The 14,707-nt window shown below is 37.4% G+C and overlaps 1 protein-coding gene across 4 annotated transcripts in view; it reads left to right on the plus strand.

Annotated features, from left to right (window-relative positions):
• LOC5567724 (UPF0565 protein C2orf69 homolog) overlaps window positions 1-14,707 on the plus strand; it is a 106,134-nt gene that overhangs the window by 27,711 nt on the left and 63,716 nt on the right. Inside the window, exon 1 of one of the 4 annotated variants that reach the window (XR_002500815.1) lies at window positions 9,575-9,655. The exons of the other annotated variants lie outside the window; for them this stretch is intronic. The gene's annotated coding sequence lies outside the window, so the exon portion shown is untranslated. Of the gene's footprint in view, window positions 1-9,574; window positions 9,656-14,707 lie in introns of those variants that run through there. 4 annotated transcript variants of the gene reach the window in all.

Here is a 14,707-nt window from a genome sequence, read left to right on the forward strand (position 1 = left end):
GTCATGTAGTGGTTTCGTGACAGGTTTCGGAATTCCCAAATAAGTGGTCAACTAATTTATTTGATGCAACCGTATAATGCGACATATCAAACTTTTTAGAATGTCAAACAAAATTCATTGGAGATTTATGTAGTAACCTAAGGCAATATTGGTCACCCATAACAGGTTTTGGAATCCCGAATAAGTGGCCGATTCAAAAATTTGAATTTGCGATACATCATATTTTTCAGAATTCCATACTGAGTTCATCAGAGATATCTTCAGTTATCTAAAGCAATATTGGCCTAGTGGAGTGTAGTCAAAAATATTTTTCTACTAAAACATGTTCACTTGACTTCTACAAGTGAATTCAGGCCGCAAAAACTACATGTTATAGCTGTCAATTTTGATTTACAGACAAAAATGCTCTAGAAACACGTTTCCTGTGTGTTTTCTGGGTAAAACAAATTTTGAGTGTTATCGAAAACTTATTTTTTACTCAAAAAATTTCATTTAACTTTCACAAGCAATTGTATGTCGAAAAAAACTATATGTCATCAAATTGAATTTTGAGTTACAGGCAAATTGGTTTAACCCTCTAATGTACAAATTTTTATTCGTATTAGGCTAACGCATTGCTTTTTATCCGTAAATCTATGAATTTTGGTTTTTGATTTTTATAATTTTTATGTTTGGACATCCCTATCCTTTTTTTATTTTTTCTGAAAGCTTCTTCTGGTTACTGATTTTTGGCAATGATAAAAATTCATGTTTTTGTGGTACTTATAAAAATATTAAATTATTATTTTTTTTCTGGATTTTTTCTATTTTCCGTGTAATTAATGGGAAAACAGGTTTGCAATTATTTTAATACCATCTAGTCGACACACAGCTTTCGTTTCGTGAACACGTATCATACGAATAGCCGAGTGAAGAGTTTTTATTTGCACATCGGACGTTTGTCCGATGAATTTCTCCAACCTTTTCCGAACGGAACAAGCTCATCCAACTAACAACATGGAACGCCGTCAAAACTGCGCTGTTATTGACTTCAGCATCATACCAGCAAAGCCAAAACCATCACGTGTACATGAATTTATCATCGGTAAAGTGCAACTAGACTGGGCGCAGGTAAAAGGCTTGCAGCTCAACAACGTCATGTCGTGTGTGTTCCTGAAGATGGACTCACCTGAATCAGTGGAGCAATTCGTAGAAAACAACAACATGAAACACACCACGGAATACAAGGGAACAACATACGAAATTCCATTCTTCGTTGCTGATGGTGCAGTCGATGTGAAATTACACGATTTGCCTTTCGACATGGGAAACCAAACCATTGTCGAACACATGAAAACGTATGGGGAGGTATTATCCATCAAAAATGATAGCTGGCAAACACTTTTCAAAGGCCTTCCAAATGGTGTGAGAATTCTCCGAATGCGCATTACAAAACCTCTGCCGTCGTATGTAGTAGTGGCTGGAGAAATGACTCTATGCACACACAAGAATCAAATTCCCACGTGTCGCCATTGCGGACGTCGCGTACACTACACCATGAAATGCTCAGAGTACGCCAAATCGCTAGTAGCAAGCACTCAAACACACTGCATGACCAACACAGCATCATCTGGACCTGTACAGCAAGCAAGAGAGCTGAGTGACCATGCACGGCCGATCTCTCCGGTGCCAAGTCGCTCTTCATCTGTTGCCCACGTTAACACCTCTGCCAGCACCTCTGCCATCACCACTGCCGTCGCCACTGCCGCCACCAAGTCTGTCACTACAATTACCGCTGACAACGAGGACGATCAACTCTTCGACGAAGTAGAAACAAGAAATGCGTCTACGTTTCCACCATCTCGTTCTTCATCCCCACACGTCGTCTCTAGACGTACAAATGATATCGAAATTGCATCCGAGATCAGCGATACCGAGATTGATGAGATCAATCCAACTCCGTCTTCTTCCCTAGCCGAGGTAGCGAAAAGGAAAATCAGCCCTATGACGAGGTCGCGAAATACCCCACAGGAAAACTTCAAACGTCCTGGGTCTCCGGGTACTAAAAACCATGACAACAAGCGTGCATCTAGATCCAGAAATCGGCATTAGAATGGATTTCGTAAGCTACAATGTAGGTACGATTAACATTAATAACATTACCAACCAAACGAAAATCGCTATGCTGCAGTCGTTTGTACGATCAACTGAACTCGACGTAATCTTCCTCCAAGAAGTGGAAAACTCTGACTTGGATCTACCAGGTTTCGATATTGTATTTAACATCGACGAACGAAAGCGTGGAACTGCAATTGCTGTTAAACATCCTCTGCATTATGAAAACATACACCGTAGTATCGATGCGCGTCTGATTTCAATTAAGGTAGGAGGTGTCACGTTTATTAACGTATACGCTCCCGCTGGTGCGCAAAATAAGTCATCCAGAGAAATTTTTTTCAACACGACAGTCGCTCACTATCTTCAACATTCATCCGAAACAATCGTGCTAGGTGGAGATTTCAATTCAGTCGTGAATGTAGCAGACTCAACTGGATCAAGCAACTACAGTCCAATGCTAAAGCGTATTATGTCAGCATCCAAGCTCATTGATACGTGGTCGATACGCAACAAAAATCGTGTCGAATTTTCTTATGTTAGAGCTGATTCTGCCTCAAGGCTGGATCGAATTCTAGTCAGAGATACAATGCAACCATGGGTTAGAAATGCATATTTCACAGCAAACGCCTTCAGTGACCACAAAGCTTATGTTATGCGAATCACATTGCCAAATATTGGACGTACTGTTGGCAGAGGAGTGTGGAGACTAATGCCGCAAATACTTGACGAGCCAGACACGATGACTGAACTAGAACGCAAATGGGTCTATTGGGTTCGATGTCGCCGACAATATCAAACATGGATGGACTGGTGGTTAACTTTCTGCAAACCGAAGCTGCAATCGTTCTTGAAGTGGCGAACATCGATCTTTTACAATGACTTTCGGGGCACTATGGAGATCTATAATGGATGTCTAAACAGAGCGTATGCCCAACTACTAGGAAATCCGGAGCAACAGGTTGTGATCAATCGCATAAAAGCACAAATGCTTCAACTGCAGCGGAATTTCTCGACAACCATAAGGAGGCACAACAGTACTTACATAGCTGGTGAACAAACAAGCGTGTTTCATCTTCAAGAAAGTTCTTCGCGTCGTTCTAGGACATGCGTTAAGAAACTCTCTACGCAAGATGGACGTATTATGACGACATCGGAGGACATCGAAAGGGAAATAGTCAACTACTTTCAAAATCTCTACGGAAACAGTGAAACACAGAATGGTGGGAATTTCGTCCCTCACCGTTCGATTCCTCGTGACAACATCTCAAATAACACCAACATGAGAAGAATAGAAGAAGAAGATGTTCTAACTACTATCAAAGCCAGCTGCTCCAAGAAATCCCCTGGGTCAGATGGACTCCCCAAGGAGTTTTACCTTAAAACTTGGAGAATCATTTCGAGAGAAATAACGCTAGTGCTGAACGAGGCTTTGGAAGGTAACACTCCTAAAAAATTTCTCGATGGAATCATCGTGCTCGTTAAGAAAAAAGGTAATCGAAACAACATGTTGTCTGGGTTTCGTCCGATATCCTTGCTTAACTTCGATTTCAAGTTACTATCCAAAATAATCAAACATCGTATGACTCCGTTGCTACCTCTTGTTCTTTCGTCACACCAAAAATGTGCGAATGGAAGCAGAAACATCTTCGAAGCAACCACGAGGATATTCGACAAAATCTGCGAGACTAAGCACCGCAAAGAAAATCGACTTCTGGTTTCCTTTGACTTGGACCATGCCTTCGACCGCGTCGATCATCAGTTTTTATGCTCGACGTTACATAACATGAACCTCAACCATAACCTGATAAACCTGTTGAGCAATATTTGGAGAAACTCCTTCTCTAAAATTATGGTGAACGGCCGATTATCTTCGGACATTCACATTCAACGTTCTGTGAGACAAGGCGATCCACTCTCAATGATATGTTTCGTTCTCTACATTCAACCACTTATTGACAAGATCGTCCAAACATTCCCGAGGGCCATTATTTGTGCGTATGCCGATGACATCTCGATGTTCATGGACAATGAGAGGATGCTGGAACGTGTAACAAACATATTCAATGATTTCGGTATTGTAGCAGGAGCCGTCTTAAATAGGCACAAAACTGTTGGCCTAATGCTTGGAAATGTGAATTTGACTGAAAGGACAGAATGGCTGACAATCGAAAACTCCATCAAAATTCTTGGCATCTTCTATTCCGAAAATACACGTACTTCAAGGGACCAAAACTGGAACGCAATATTTGCCGGGATACAGCGCAGAATTTGGGCCTGTATTCCCAGGAATCTACCACTGGTACAAAAAGTGATACTATTAAACACGTATGTGAACTCCAAGATCTGGTACGTCGCATCAAACGCGTATCTTCCAAAGAACTTCGAGGCACGAATCGTCACAGAAATTCGAAAATTTCTATGGATAGGTCATCCTGGAAACTTCAAAATCGCTTTCCAAAACTTATGTCTACCAAAATTAAGAGGCGGACTGAATTTGCAATCACCTGGAATAAAGTCGAAAGCGCTACTGATCAATAGAATTTTGCAGATGGCTAACGAATTACCGTTTGCTTCACAGTTTCTAGAAATGTCGTCAAATCCCCCGTGCCTATCCAGCATCCCTGCCGAATTTCAACATATAAGACTCGTCGTTCAAGAAACTGCTTACTTGCCCCAAAGGGTGTTGGACTGCATTTCGGGATATGGCTTGTATCAGTACTTTGTTTCGCTGTTACCGGATCCGACTGTAGTGATGCAAGCTCCAAGAAATTGGAAATCAGTGTTCCAAACAATTCATTCAAAAATTCTCACGGCGGAACAGAAGTCAACGTGGTATCTTATCATTCATGAGAGAATCCGGCATAATGTTCTTCTGCATCACCAGAATCCTGACAACAGCCAATTTTGTGATCGATGTCCAACGGAAGAAGAAACAGTTATGCATCGCTTATTTAAGTGTAATGGTAGTAGACGTATTTGGATGTACCAAAAGCGCCTCTTCCATTCGTTAGAACCAAACCTTAGAAGAGCAGAACCAGAACGATTCATCTACCCAGACTTTCAGAGAATTTGCCGAACTATGAAGAATAGAATTGTTAAATCATTGGGAGCGTTGTTTTGTTACATCATCAATAATGCACAAGAAGATCAAAGTATTGAAGAATATCAAATTTATGTAGATAATCTGTAATTTCCAAACAAAATGACAATAAACAAGAAGATTTTATAAAAAAAAAAATCAAGCTCTTCTTCTGTGATAAGTTGATTGTAGAAAAATATTAAAGGTACGATTTTTTTATATTACACGTCAAATAAACCCCAGGCATTTGAAGGTTTTCAAAAAAAAAATTTTTTTCAAACATTCTTCCAAAAATACAAAATTGTTTCAAAAGTCATAATAAATTTTTCTTATATGCATGTTATGAGCCAAGGTTTAAGCCAAAAATAAAATCATTTGGAATCCAAGCTACGAAAATATACACAAAATTCCAAAGTGTACCCGTCTAAAGGCGGGTTGGGTATTAGAGAGTTAAAAAAAGGTTTTTCGTAATATATTACGTAAAAAACATATGAGTGTAATCAAAAATTTCAATTTCTGCTCAAACATGTTCAGTTGACTTCTACAAGTAAATTCATGCCGAAAAATGACACATCATAGCTTTGAGATTTTATTTACAGACGAACAAACTAGGGGAATAAGTTTTTTGTATTGTTTTGTAGGTAAAATAATTTTGACTTGACTTCTACAAGTAAATTCATGCTTAAAAAACTACATGTGATGGCTGTCAATTTTATTTTACAGATAAAAATGCTCAGGAAATACGTTTTCTGTGTATTTTCTGGGTAAAATTAATTTTGAGTGTACGGATCGAACTCGATTATCCGGAGCATCGATTTTTTTCCCTCTGGATAATCCAGAATCACTAAGAGAAAAATTTAAATCTGCGATAAAAAAAAACTTAAATATTATCTTTTTTGTTGTTTTATTTACACGATGCAGTGGCGTAGCCAGAAATTATTTATAGGAACATTAGGGGGTCTTCAGAAGAAAACAAACAATTTTTGATCGGCATACGCAAAAAAAACCTTTTTCGAACCCTCCTTTTCTTACCTACGTCGAAAACTGCTACAGTGATACCTCCATGAGTCGATGTTCCATGACTCGATATCGACTCATGGAACCATACTGAAAACTGAATTTCATGGTTACTATGATGGTCCCTAGAAGCCACTTTCCAAAGGATTGCTGTTCCATGACTCGATATTTCCATGAGTCGATGGTCCCTTCAATATCGACTCATGGAGGTTTCACTGTATTGTATATTGCAATACTAAATTATCTCATTTTTATGAATAAAAACTGAAGTGAAAAACAAGAATATCAATCGAATTCCGGATAATCGAGTCCAAACTGTATTTGAAAATTTATTTTTTTTACTCAAACTATTTCATTTGACTTTCAGAGTCGATTTCATGTCGAAAAAACTATATGTCATCACATTAAATTTTGAGTTACAGGCAAATTGGTTTAAAAAAGTTTTTTTTTGTAGTATATTAAGTGAAAGGAATTATGAGTGTAAACGAAAATTTCTATTTCTGCTCAAACGTGTTCACTACACTCGAACAAGCAAATAAATGTCGAAAAAACCATTGTCATCGTTTTAAATTGTGTTATTATGAATTTGTGAAAAAATGCGTTTTTCAAAAAACTATGAAGTGCTTTTGCTTATTAACTTTAGGTTGACGCATCTATTTCAAAAACCTAAAAACAATCATCAATCTTGAATAGTGTCCGGTTCCATTGCTGAAAAAAAACATTGTCAAGCCTATGGGAACTACCATGCCCACACAGTTACGGATCACCCACAGTGACGGATCACTTATGCGTTCAACATCGGATAACTCGCTCAAAACATAAACGTTGACGTAAAACATATTTTTCCCATGTTATACTATTTGTCTTCAAGCATTTGTAAAGTTAAGCACAACATTCAACCGCTTAATAACGGTGTATTTGACAAATGTTTAGTTGGTACCACACAGCTATCATTATATGGTCGTTTTCTGTAAGAAGTGCCGTCAGCATTCATAAGCTCCCACAAGTGGTAAAATTCAAATGTTATAGGATAAAACATGCTCGTTCGCTTCGATTTAGTGTGAATTCATCTTTAGAAAACAGTTTTCTTCATTGTTGATTCTAAATACCGAACATTAGCACTTCTAACTAGTGATCCATAATATGGATCAGAAAATGATTGTTTACCACGGTTATGGATCACTACCAAAGAATGTAGATTTCTACCATTTTAAGCATTGGATTCGAAATTTTCAGACAATAGCACTAAGGATAAAACTAATAGAACATCAAGGTTGGTTATTTTCATTTTTTAGCAGACAAAAATGGGTGGAAAACTTGGTGTGGTGCGAAAACAGTTCATGCCTCAGTTACTACAATGCAGTATATCACAAAAACGGACATTTTACCCTTGTTTTCAGCTCTAACAATGCTATTTTTTGCAGTAATATGTGACACATTGTTAACTTTCACCAAATCATGCAATACAGATGCATTGAGTTTAAAATCTCTTGATTTTGCGCACTGATCCGTAATATGTCACAATTTGATCCATAATATGAAAATTGATCCATAATATGGTTTTCAGAAACCAATGCAATTTTTAATTTTTATGTAATCCTATGTAAATATTACACTCAAAACAGTTAACTAACCGAAGTTCCAATTTGAAACGATTCAATTCGTGCTTTTCAATTACAATTTTACGTTTTTCATGTCGTTTTATTGAATTTCATAGGTTGGACTCCACACTATTTGATCCATAACTGTGGGGTCATGGTATTTGATCTCTACTGTCAGAGAATTGGAACGGTTTAGTATCCAACAAATCTATAGCCGGTTCTTCAGGGCATTAAGTCCGAGTGGCCACATCCAGTACATTTTGAACAGTTCATTTATAATGTTGAATATCAGATCGTAATGATTTATGCAAATTAAAATGATTGCCATTGCAACTAAATAAAGATAACTTGTCGAGTCCCAAAAAATAGCCCTTTTTTGCCCGTCCTGACCCAGGGACCCACCGGAATATCTCCGGCCACAGGAACATTCCCGAGATTTTTGCTTTCACTCAGGCCTATACGGGTTAAGAGATTGACCATCATAATGGCCTACTTTTCATACCGAAAGAAACAGTGCTGATGCTGAAAAGTGCTGCTTTTACGACGAATAAAGACAACGGCAAGTCATAATTTCATTGCATTTTATTTCAATAAATGATCAAGATTTATCAAAATCTTACTGCACAATGCGAAAGCCGTTTTGGGAAAGAATTGTTTACCATCGGTTTGTATCAGTATCGTTTACTGCAATACTAGGAAAATCGCAAATAAAAAAAAAACATTTACGAAATGCACAATTATAACATAAGGAGAAATGGACACTCTTGCTGGCGCCATAAAACTCCCACTTCTTTATGAACTAGCCATCCGACGAAAATAAAAGATTTTCCATTTTCTTTCAAGCGAGCAAATTCCTTAGAGAACTAAAATGATAAATTAGAGCGTCATCGCCAGTGGCTCTTAAGAGTTGAAACAATGACAAATTGTAAAAAATTTGCGCGATCTTCATGCCGGCCGTCTGTCAGCAGATCTAAAGCAAATAGAATAATTATTACTTTGCTCCGGAACCGGTACGGGGTGCAGCATTTCTTCGGCCTGTCCTAGAAGTACCTTTGGAAAATGAGAAATGACTCCCGGCAAAAGGCTTATTAAATAGAACAAATTGCTCGTTCGCGAAAACTTCCAAAGTGCGTCGTTTTCGGGGAAAGGTTTACTCGCTGAGAGCATAATGTTTTTCGAAATTATCATAATTAATGCAAATGACTTTTGCTCACTTGCTCCGAAAACTGTCGACTGTCGTTTGGTAGGGGCTGCTGTTGCTGCCGTTTGATGAAGGGAAATAACTTTTTCCTCAATCAGCCCCATCCTCGCTGCAAAAGACTGCACAATTCCTCGGTAGACTGTCACTTTCAGTTAGCTGGAAAACTATATTCCGAAACCTTCTACTCGTGCATTTGAAGAAATATGGCATTTAGCGTATGCTAGTCAACTTTAGGCATAAATAAGATGAGACGAGTATAAGGGAAATGACGCTTTCTTCGAAAAAGATAAATATTTATAAGTCACACAAGCGAAATGAGTGAACAAAACGATGCACTAAAATTCATTTCGCATTACATCATTCCGTTCTAGAAAAAGACTTCTCTGCACGGCAATACGGCTAATTAGTTGAGTTTCTGTGTTGCTGCAATGACATGAATTTCATTACGCATAAAAGTTGATCCTCCTTTTACCATGTTTAATTGTGTTTATTTTAAAATGTTTGTGCACTTTTCGAGTTTCCAAATAGCCTTGTGCAAAGCACAAAATACCGAAATGTTCAAAAGTTTTTCTTTTCTCTCTCTTTTCAGGTAAGTGAGCAATCCAAAGTTACCTCTCTGACGGAAATTAGTAACGATTCGACTACGGGATTCAACAGAATGTAATTACTGAAGCTTATTTGAAACCTGGATCCAAACTCAAAAGAGATCCAAACTTTTTTGTTTATTATAATGATCGAGTGGATGCAGCATGTGGTGGAGTTGCTACTATCATTCATTGACGTATAAAACATCAACTTATTTCGTCATTTGAAGCTAAAGTTTTTGAAACTTTTGGTGTTTCTTCACTGCTCAACGCAGCTTAGTAATAGTTATTTATGCAACAAGTTGCAAAATGATGATTTTTTCAGCACGAGTTGTACATTTATCCAACGAGGCTCGCCGAGTTGGATAAATACAACGAGTGCTGAAAAAAACGAGTTTTGCAACGAGTTGCATACAACATTTTTTGCTATTTCGAAAAATGCCGTTTCAACTGGATGAACTCTAAAAGCACAAAGAAACATTTCAAGAGAACCCACATGGGCATACAGCCATGCGTAGTTTCAATTTAGTATTTTTCAATCACGTAGGCTGTGATACAGTAGCACCCATGAATGTCACAAATTTTCTCGCTCCCATCGGTTTGGATGAATGAACAGGCAAGAAAGCACAGACAGTAGCTGACGATCTGATCCCACATCAGTCGCCAACCTGTGTCGGAACCAGATCGCACAACGGATGTAGACTCTAATGAAGTGACTCGCCTGTAAACCAAATGGAAAGTCACTTCACTCGAGTCAAGAATTGCCACCTCGCTATACGACAGAATCAGATGTAATTGTGCTTATTCTGTGCGAGACGAGTCGGTGAGGTGTTGACTCGCTTCCATTTTATTAACATTAGTCGCCTCACGCCACTATAAGTGAGAACGACTCGTCTCGACTCACACGCCGCGCAGAACAAGCATGGCATGAAGAGACTGGGTTATTCGGTTGACGCCTACCAAAACAGTACTGAAAAGTACTACTTTTCAGCACCGAAAAGAGTGCTGAAAAGTAGCACTTTTCAGCACTGTTTCTTTCGGTAGGAAAAGTAGGCCGTTATGTTGATCAACTTCTCAATGAAAAGTTGATTGATTAGCAACGGAATTGCAAAAATATACTTTCGTAGTTGCGTATTTGCCTGTTCATTGCACTGGACAGCAAGGTCATTTCCTAAAAACTGACTTGCGAAAATTGACTCGCAATAAGTCAAAATTGTTTGCCATTGATGATTTTAATGCCAAGCATCGGTCATGGAATAATTCTCAAAGTTTTTCCAACGGCAGAATTTTATTTGATGAGTACTCTTCAGGATATTTTTCAATTCAATACCCTGATAGCCCTACATGTTTTTCCCCTTCTAGAAACCGATTGATTAGGTCTCAACCGACTCTAGTCACCTTTGTAGCCAACTGATTACTCACGCTGATTTTGATTCTGATCATGCCCCTGTTACATTTCAAATATCCCATGAAGCGATTCTCAATCCTATCAGCTCCACTTTCAATTATTTTCGAGCCGACTGGAATACATATCCAACATATATCGATAGTAATCTTGATGTTAACATTGTTTTGCAAATGAAACTTGATATGGACACTACTCTCGAAACATTAACAAATTCCATTGTTGAAGCAAGGGGCATTGCAATACCTAAATCAAATGTGAAGTAAATTTCGAATCCGTGTTAATAGACAATGATCTTAAACTCTTGATCCATCTTTAAAACGTGAGGAGAAGGCAATTTCAACGCACTCGCGATCTTGCTACGGAAATTATATGGCAGGATCTGCAAAAATAAATCAAAAAACGTTTTTCTCCATTAAGAAGTAAACTTTTTGAAAATAAAATTTTCAATCGATTCCTTGCTGTATACCCTTTTGGAAATTATCAAAAAATTTGAAAGTTGCTATGCAGTTTGGAAGCACATAATTTTAATTTAGGACTCATTATTTAGAAAACACTATCATCACTACACATTTTTTTTCCTCCGGGAAGTTTCTTCATAAAGCTCATTCGCGAAGTTCCTTTGCTAGTTTCCTTCGCGAAATTCTGTTGAAAAGTTTCTGCGGGAAGATCCTTCAGGAAGTTCATTGGGGATGTTTTTTCAGGAAGCTCCATCATGAAGTTCCTTTGTGTTTTTTTCGGGATTTCCTTCGCAATTTCCCTCGAAATTTCCTTCTGATTTTTTTTTGGAAATTCCTTCGAAATTTCCTTTCGGAGGTTAGTTTGCGGAAATTTTCGATGGAACTTCCAAAGGAAATTTCGATGAAATTTCCGTAGGAAATTTGGATGGAATTACCAAAGGAAATTTCGATGAAACTTCCAAAGAAACTTCCGAAAAGAAATTGGAAGGAACTCCCGAAAAAAAATCTGAACGAACTTCCGAAAAGAATCCGAAGGAACTCAAAATCCGATGGAAATTCTGAAGCAAGACCTTTGGAAGATTCAAAACAACTTCTGAAGGAACTCGAAAGGAGCTCCAGAGGAATTTCCGAAAGAAGTTCCGAAGGAAACTCCAGAGGAACTTTCGAAAAAAAAAACTTTCGGAGGAATTTCATGGATGAATTACCTAAAGGATCTTCCGGAGACCCAGGGGCCCAGATAGCCGTAGCGGTAAACGCGCAGCTATTCAGCAAGCCCAAGTTGAGGGTCGTGGGTTCGAATCCCACTGGTTGAGGATCTTTTCGTAAAAAAAAAAATCTTGACTTCCCAGGGCATAGAGTATCTTCGTACCTGCCACACAATGTACACATGCAAAAATGGTCAATTAGCAAAGAAAGCTCTCAGTTAATAACTGTGGAAGTACTCATAAGGAGGAATAGCCGGAGGTGCAAGAATTTCAGAAGAAACTTCCTAGAGCAGGGTGTCCATCCATCCGGGAAATGCGAGAAAAGCGGGAAAAACACGGGAATTTCATTTGGCCGGGAAAAATACGGGAAATACCCGGGAAATTGTAGAACACACCGGGAAAAATATGTATTCCGAATATAAGTGAATCAATTGTTTTCAATTTTAAGTAGGTACTGTAGAACTGAACTGCCACTGAAAACTGAAAAATTTTGCCACAAGATACACAACTGACAACTCAAACTTTGCATTATGATTAACTTTTGGTGCGATGCTAGAGGGATAGTATATGGTTTCTAGTGATCCTAATTAACGAAAATCGTTGGTTTCCTGAAGAGATTTATGGCATTTTTTGTATCAATTTCTACCGATTTCTTTTGAGATGATTTAAACATTTCTGGCGTCAAGATATTGAGCCAATTCAAAAGAGATTTTGTTAAACATCATTGAGATCCTTGAAAAATTTGAAGAAGGGCACATAGTGATTCCCGACAAGCTTCTAGGTGAGATGCATGATAGGTTTAAATAAAGATTCATGGCATATGCAGGATGAGATTCTTACGGGAATCTATGCGATAATTGACCAGGTAATTTAAGGTGCTTTGGAAAATAACTTGGAAGTTAAGTAGTGGATAGCTTATAACACTACAAACAAGATTTATAAAAGATTTTTTTTATTCTCAGTAGAATTCAAGCGCTTAGTGGAAAGCTGATCTAAAAAGGATTTTTTCTGGAGTGATTTTACTACTAAAAGTAAAAGTATGGGCCAATTTATTATTGCTTATTCTTGGTTAAGGGGTGCTAGAAAGATGCTGTTATGGATTTATGTTAACTTGTCAATTTTTTATTAAGCTTCATAGAGGAACAATCAAATCGACACTGTTCCTTCATAAGAGACATGAGCGGATTCTTTTCTTCGAACATCTATTTCGCTATTAACTTTGCCTTATTAATCAAATCTGTAATATTTGTTGTTTATGAAGTTACTTATTCTTTTTCCTACAGCACGAAAACATGTTAAGAAAAGTAAATCAGTTTTCTGCAATAATGTAATGTGAGCAACGGTGAATTGATGAAAAAATCTATGTCGAAATGTTCTTTTGGCGAGAGATCCTATCCATCTTTCCGTGGATGCAATGAGATTAAGATTTTTTTAGGGTTATGGGTCATGCCTAACGCATAATTTGTAAGGCGTGAAGTGAAAGGATTGACTATTAAAATTTTCTATTTTGGTGTGCTATGGTCAACATTTAGAGATTCTCCTTGACTTTTCGTAGTTAGTGCTACCGACTAAAAATAAATACTGGAAGTCCAAGCAACCAATGTTTCTGATAACACAGAACAATTAGGCTTAATCAGATGATCATAAGTTAATGAATAGCGTGCTATTCGGCTTACTTTTTAAATTACTAATCGAACTTGAATTCACAACAAGTTGTTTTCTGCGCTTGATAGAATGCTATAAAACTAAATAACAAACTTAAAAATATTACACAAACATTAAAAAGCAGCTGTTGCATTTTTTTCTTCCTATTATTTTAATTATTTATTACTGCTGGATTTTCTGAAAGGAAACACCTGTCACTATTTTATTTTTAGTTAAATTCATGAAGAACATTACATCAGTTTTGAACACGGATCATCCGCTTTGTATCTTGAGTACATACCACTGCTCCATCAATGCGTTGAGCAAATCCTTATGATTTCACTCAATGTGCTGATTACGTCTATTTGAGCTTTTACACATTAGAGATAGAACTTTATCGGAACTTTGAGATCTCCAAGAAGTGGAGGTAGAATGCAATATAAATTTGAAAGTATCAAGAAGTTTATTACAAACTTTTTGTAAACTTGAATCATATGACATTCCTCAGTTTGTTTTGAATCGCGATTGATTTATCAAATTCATAAACTACGGGCTACAATACTTGTGCAATAAAAGTAATTAAAAAGTCATAACTAAATAAAATATACGTAATAATGCAATAGACGCCAGTGACTAGGTTTGTGGTTAAAGATTAAATGAGGATTACCGTGAACGTACCATATTTGACGCGGGTCCAAACTTGACGCATTTTCTAATTAATGTTATCATAAATTAATTCTAGATCAGACTAGCACTCGAAAATGTATTGCTTAATCTTTATTTACATGTTATTGATGGATTCCAATCGAAAAAAGTTTATATTTCATTGATAATAGTTAAAAAATAAAATTTATTTGAAAATGCATCCGACAAGTGCGTCAATTTTTTCATTCCTTAGTGAATATGCTAACTAT

This window comes from Aedes aegypti, chromosome 1 (genome assembly GCF_002204515.2).
Source record: "Aedes aegypti strain LVP_AGWG chromosome 1, AaegL5.0 Primary Assembly, whole genome shotgun sequence".
NCBI classification, from domain to species: Eukaryota; Metazoa; Arthropoda; class Insecta; order Diptera; family Culicidae; genus Aedes; species Aedes aegypti.